The following is a 6,438-nucleotide window of genomic DNA, read 5'->3' on the forward strand; positions in this document are numbered from 1 at the left end:
CAGGCCCTGATTTAGATAATTAAATTCAATATTCTTCATTTAGTGCCCAATAATAAAAAGTAGAGTTGCTGAGGACAAGGAATAGGTTGGGGTAGGGGGCAGAGAAGAAGGTGGTAAAAAAAATTTAACCATGCTCTCTAAGTATTTTATTTCAGAGTTTTAAACACTGTTACCCTAAGTATCATGTGGTCATCAGTACTTTGCTAACAGCAACCTCTCTTGTAGAGAGACATGGAAGACTTAGAAAAAATTAATAGTTTTTAGAATTTTTAAAGATAGTAACTAAAAAAGCTGAACTTTTGAAAAACACTGAGTCTTTGGAACATTTGAGAAGATACTAGAAATTATCCAACTTGATGATTTGTTGTCCATACCCAAGTGTGTTTTTCTTCTCTTCTTTTAGGGTTTTTGAAAAACAATATTTAATCTCATATCTTTGCATGCCATGGAACACAGACACTTACTAATTTTACCCATATTCATTTTAGGGGTGAGGGATAACTGTTTGGATGGCCAGAAAAAGGAATGCCCTAAGTCCTGGTTCCTGGGGTAAAATCTATCTATCTATCTATCTATCTATCTATCTATCTAATTTTCCTTCTGCGATGACATGCCTGGCAATTTTATATGATGATGAGATTCCCACAACCATCCTTGACATAGGAGCTATTTATCAAGGGATACCAGGCATCTTTTATTCTGGGCCTCTGGAAAGATTCATTTAGGTTTTCCCTCCCTTCATTTTTGAGTCCCTGAAGCTTATGAAACTCTCTTCCAAAGGGATAGGCTCACTCTGGCTCACATTGTCCAGCACATTCTTTCTGTTCTTAGCAAACAACAGCTTAGAAAGAAAGTGGTGGAGCTCCTAGCAATTTGGGTTTAGTGGAGATGCACAGCAAATCATGCCCCTTCCTACCTATTCCTACTCTGTTGCCATCCACTTCCCAAATCTATCTACTCCCTGGGACTCCTCAATGTGTTCTAGATTCTGACTCTTCTTCCATAGGTCTTGGAGAAGGTTCCTCCTCATTCTCCAGGTACTCGCATGCAAATACAGTCTCTTCCATGCAAAGGTTTCTGTTGAATACAAAAGTGACCAGTGGTCAGCTGGACTGGGATTAGCACAGCCCTACAACTTGCCATTTTCTTAAAGCAGAGCCAAGTCTGTGACTAGGCTCCAAGAACCAAAGAAAGGAGACTTGCTGTCATGGGGATATGCCTTTCATCTGTGCTCTATCACTTTGCCAGCTCTAGGTGAGTACCTGCTCACAAAATGTCTTCAGCCAATGGAGAAGGCAGAGGTGTTCAAAGAGGAGAAAGTGTCATTGACAGGTTCCATCAGCAGCTATTTTATAGCAGCTTGCCTGCATGCCAGGTACAATTGATTGCATTCAAAAAGTGATCTAAAGCCAGATGCTGTACCTGTTTCAACCACCAATTATTAACTCAAGGTACAAGAAGGTACGTCACCCACTGTCCTTGTGTAAAGGGCCTGAGTGACTGGGCAATCTTGGAAACTCCAAAGCAACAGACATCTGACCCTGCACAGGGCTTAGAACATGGTCTGTCATAGGAGGTGAGGTGCTGGATGGTAAAACCTATTGTACTGCCTTTAGGAATCCCATTAACATACCATGAATACAAGGTGTACAGTCCCAGGAATGAGACAGAACAGACATGGGGTAATGCCTCTTGCTTTATGAACAGACATCCCTGGCAGGACAGTCCAACAGCTGGAGATGTGAGCTGCTGCGTCACTGCACAATTCCTCAGGCTCCATTCTCCATGGGAAGTACAGAAGGACATGGTAGTGTTAATGATGGAGTGCTCATGTTGAGTCCCAGAGTATGGTTCCATTGTCCCAGTCACCCAAAGAAGCGATGATTGTTCCATTCTACAGATGCAGAAACAAACTGAGGTGAAATGATAAAATAGCAAAGGGGACATTAAGACCCCAAAGGGATAATATCAAAGGCACCAAGAATACTAAGTACCTACTAGTTCACATCCCTGTGGGTTACATTCAATTTAGGAAAGACCTCTGGTGTGAAAAGTCTGTGGTGGATTTTTTGGGATAACCCCTTGCTTTTAATAGAGGATTTACCACCTACGCCATTCATTTCTTGAGTGGTTCATCATCTAAGTTAGGGGTTGGCTCCAATCTACAATTACTTGGAAGATTTGTTTAAAATACAGACATCCCAGCTGCACCAAAAGAGATTCTGCTTTTGTTTGTTTATAGTGGGGTATTTTCAAGTCTTCCAAGAGATTAAAATATGCAGCCAGGATCTAGGTGCTCAAGTGGATGGGGCCACTTCCTGGAGTCATAAAGGACATCCTATTACCTGCACTCTCCATACCATCACCTGTGGACCATGCCTGTCCCTTTGACCAGAAATCAGAAATAAGGAGAAGGGGTGTCCTTAAAGAGACTCTGGAAAATTTTCAAAGGAAGTGAATAATTTCCACTTGTCCTCCAATGAGATAAGTCAAGAAGTTCTGTAGAATTGGGGAGAGTCTGAGAAATAAGGAAGACATTCAATTTAGAGCAGGCAGGAAGCAGAAGGGAAGGAAGGCCTGGATTTAAAGGAGATGTGGACCTTGTGGGCATTGCTCTCCTTTTGCACTGCCTTGGGTGGCCTCATGACTGATGAGGTGGAATTTTTAAATTATGTCAGTCTCTCCTATTAATACTTCTAGCAGTGGGGCAAAAAATTCACTCACTGGAACACGTTTTGGGAGGATCATGTGAGCTTCCTCTCTCCTGCATGTAATGAGCACCTCTTGCTCTTGGAGATGTGTATTGAAGATCTGGTAGCTTCCTGACAATTTCGCTTCCTCAGATCTCATTAGTACACTGGACTTATTGCATCAGTTCAGAAGTACAGATGCATTTGCCTAGGAGCTGTATTTTCTATTATGGCTTTGACAAATTTAGTAACTTAAAGTAACACAAATTTTCTTATTGGAGGTCAGAAGCCTAAAATGGGTTATCAGATCCCTGATCCTTCTGACTTGCCTTTCTCATTTTCTAAAGGTTGCCCACATTCCTTGGTTCATGGCTATAATACTGCAACCTCTACTTCCTTCCTCACTCCTCCTCTGCTGGACCTATCTACTTTTTTCTTTATGAGGACCTTTATGATTACAGTACAAGATAACCTCTCCATCTTGAGGCTCTTTAATTATTTATATCTTTAAAATCTCTTTTACCGTATTATGTAACATATTCACAGCTTCAGGGGATCAGGACAGGGACATCTTTGGAGGCCATTGTTCCGTTGACCACAGGAACTTTCTGGGAGGAAATGGATCCAGAGAACTATCTTTTGAGATTCAGTGATATCAAAATTTTGCTTATGGATTGTGGTGGTCCAAAATAATCACACTGATGGGAAATCATGCCAAGGACCCCATAGATCACTGTTTTATGGAAGAGAAGGTATCTCTGCATGGGGACCCTAGTAGTACATGTTAGGCAAGGATAGACCAGGGACCTGCAAACCCAAACCACTCTGGCACAGGGTACTACTTTGGGAATAACATTCTGGGATAAGAGCATGAACGAAAAGAACAACTTAATTGAGCCCTCCTTAGGGGTTTATCATTGATCTGCAGCGGCAAGAGCATCAGGGTAACTTTGGAACTGCATTTAGCAAAGGGTGGACTTGTCTGCCTCTATAGCTCTGTGGGAGCAGCCACCAAATCTCACCAAATCTGTACTGGTAGAGAATGGTCGGTGGGAAGCAAGGAAGGACTCACAAAGTGGGGACAGGAGACTTCCTGTTCATTGTGTGTGCTAATGGGAGCATGCAGTTATGTGCAGAATTGAAAGACTTGAACATACTTGCATCCCAAAGTTGTGATGGGTGTAATGTTAGACCAGAATCTAGTGCAGTGAAAATCCATTAAATGGTGGCAAATCCAAGGTGAGAGGGCTCCAATGCCAAAGCCATATCCCTCCCAGTTCAATATGTACATAAATCCCCTGGGGAGTTTTGCAAGAAGTAGACTCTGATCAGTTTTTCAAGAAGTAGACTCTGATCAGGAGTAAAGCCTGAAAGTCTGCATTTTTTCTTTCTTTGTTTTTTTTTTTTTTTTTTTTTTAAGAGTGTGCTCAGTAGACATTTATTGAATAAAGGAATTATTATTTATTCTTCCCCCCAATTATCCAGTACAATGCTTTGCCCATGATAAGTGCTCAGTAAATATTTGCTAAACATACTATGAAAGGTGAGAAGAGATGGGCCCTCTCAGAGGAGTGTCAAGTATAATCAGAATTTACCTGGGAAAGACAGTGGTTAAAGAAGATGTAAACTGCATGTGGTTTACAAGTAAATAAACTCAGATGTCAACAAAGCAAACAGGCAGCCAGCACTGGCACCAGAATAAACAAGGCTAAGACATGCCCATAAAGGCATAAATAAAACTGACTTTTAAGAGATAACTAGAAAAAGTTTATATTGGACCTTTTATACCCCTTTCCACCTCATTCAGTTTGAGACAGACTAATAGAGGCACTGTAGGAGACTATGGCTGTCTTCCTTGATATTCAGACATCCTAGTTTCCAATAATTTATTATGGACCTGTTGCCCATGAATCATTATAAGCCTGTTCATATTTAGGGATTAGTTTCTCCAAGTACGAAATTGAATTTCCTTTTATTTATCCTAAAATGCTTACCTTTGAACTTGAAGGGACTTTAACTATTCCATGTAGTTTTCAATAACTCTTTTATCCTTTCAGACCAGAGTCAAAATATTTGTACAGTATTCATACCGCAGCATCTTTAACTCACCCTTTGGCCCTTCTTTGGTTCCTTTTCTGCTCTCTTATCTTTCTAGAAGTGTAGAAAATCATACTGTATTGGCTATTCCTGCTGCAGGTTGGTCTGTCATTGTCAGAATAGCTTCTGCTATGCGATGGTCTTTCAGTTGGTCTAGTGCTTCTAGGGCTATAAGATCTATAGTTGTAATCAAAAGACAACTTCTTCATCTCCTCCTTTCACAACTTCGGCTTCTAGAACATCTGTATCTGTCATTATCATAGTGTGAAGAACTGTGCATATTCCTCCCTTCCTTGGCTTTCATTTTGATATCTTTCAATTCCCCTATGCATACCATATTTTGATATGACTTTCACAAATTCATTTTCTGTCCAAATTATGTAAAGCATCTTCAGCATCACGAAAATCCTCAAATTGAACATAAGGAAATCCTCTTGGACATCGAGTGTAGAAATCAAGTGGAATATACACACTGACTATCGGCCCGTAAGGACCAAATTTACACAGTGATTCTTCAAACCTGGTGTTGTAGGCCAAGTTCCTGGCGAACAGAGACCTGTTGGGGGTGCTCAGGTAGAAGGACATAACTGAAGCCAAGTCTCAGCCAGGGTAATAACAGGCTCAGTGAACTGTCCAAGGTTCCAGGGGTGACTCCTCAGAAATTCTGCATTTCTAATTAGCTTTCAGGGGATGCTCATGCTGTAGACTCTGAACTGCACTTTGAGCAGCCAGGGCAGAGCAGGTTACAAAACCTACAGGACCTGTATCCTGTGCAGGAACCCACAGCCCCATGCTAAGAAACGACCTGTATTTGGTTTCATGCTCTGCAGTAGCTATTTCAAAATTTCAAATAACTTTTGAGCAAAGAACCCCCACCTTTTCATTTTGCATTGGACTCTGCAAGCTGTATCTGGTCTGGGTTTAGAGGCAGAGCTGGATTCAAATCTTGGTTCTGCTCCTCACAAATGTGATGTGCTAGGGAAAGGTCCTTAGCTCCCATGTATCTCATTTGCTTTGATCATAAATAAGGCAAATAGTTCCTGCTGGAAGTCTATATGCCATGACAAGCATGTGATGTCAACCCAGCAGATATTGACCCCATTGCCAGCAATTACTGACTGCTAATTTGTGCCAATACTGCACTATTATCATTACTATTTTTTCTACTTAATTCTTAGTAATAATTTCCTCTTTAATCTCATTTAATTGGTATTAAAGCCTTGCGGTTACTTTTGTTTTAATGATGATCTGGCGCCATTGGATTCTTAAAGGAAATGGGAGGGACTTTTCAAAGGGAAACTATGTACCCTGAGGTCCAGCCATTTCCTTAGAATAGTTTTCATCCTCTGTTCTTTTGAGATGTGCGTCTCAAATCTGTGCCAGGCTCGCCATACTATCAGATGTCATAAATTTCCCTTGAAAGATGCTGCCTGCACATTGAGTCTTTTCTGGCTAGGTAGAATTTGAAGGTAACAGAGTCTAGGCAAGAGGGTATAAGTCAGAACCTAAAAACTCCAAATGAATGAATAAATAAAATTGTGTGTGATAAATCATTGTTTCCTTTATGAAACAAAAATGAATACAAAATAAATCATAACCCGGATGTGATGGCACACACCTGTGATCCCAGCAACTCATGAGGCTGAGGCAG

The 6,438-nt window shown here is 40.9% G+C and overlaps 1 pseudogene; it reads right to left on the reverse strand.

Moving 5' to 3' along the window:
- Nucleotides 1-971: 971 nt before the first annotated feature.
- On the reverse strand, nucleotides 972-5,372 carry LOC124979325 (serine/arginine-rich splicing factor 10-like; annotated as a pseudogene).
- Nucleotides 5,373-6,438: the final 1,066 nt, after the last annotated feature.

This window comes from Sciurus carolinensis, chromosome 3 (assembly GCF_902686445.1).
Source record: "Sciurus carolinensis chromosome 3, mSciCar1.2, whole genome shotgun sequence".
NCBI lineage: Eukaryota > Metazoa > Chordata > Mammalia > Rodentia > Sciuridae > Sciurus > Sciurus carolinensis.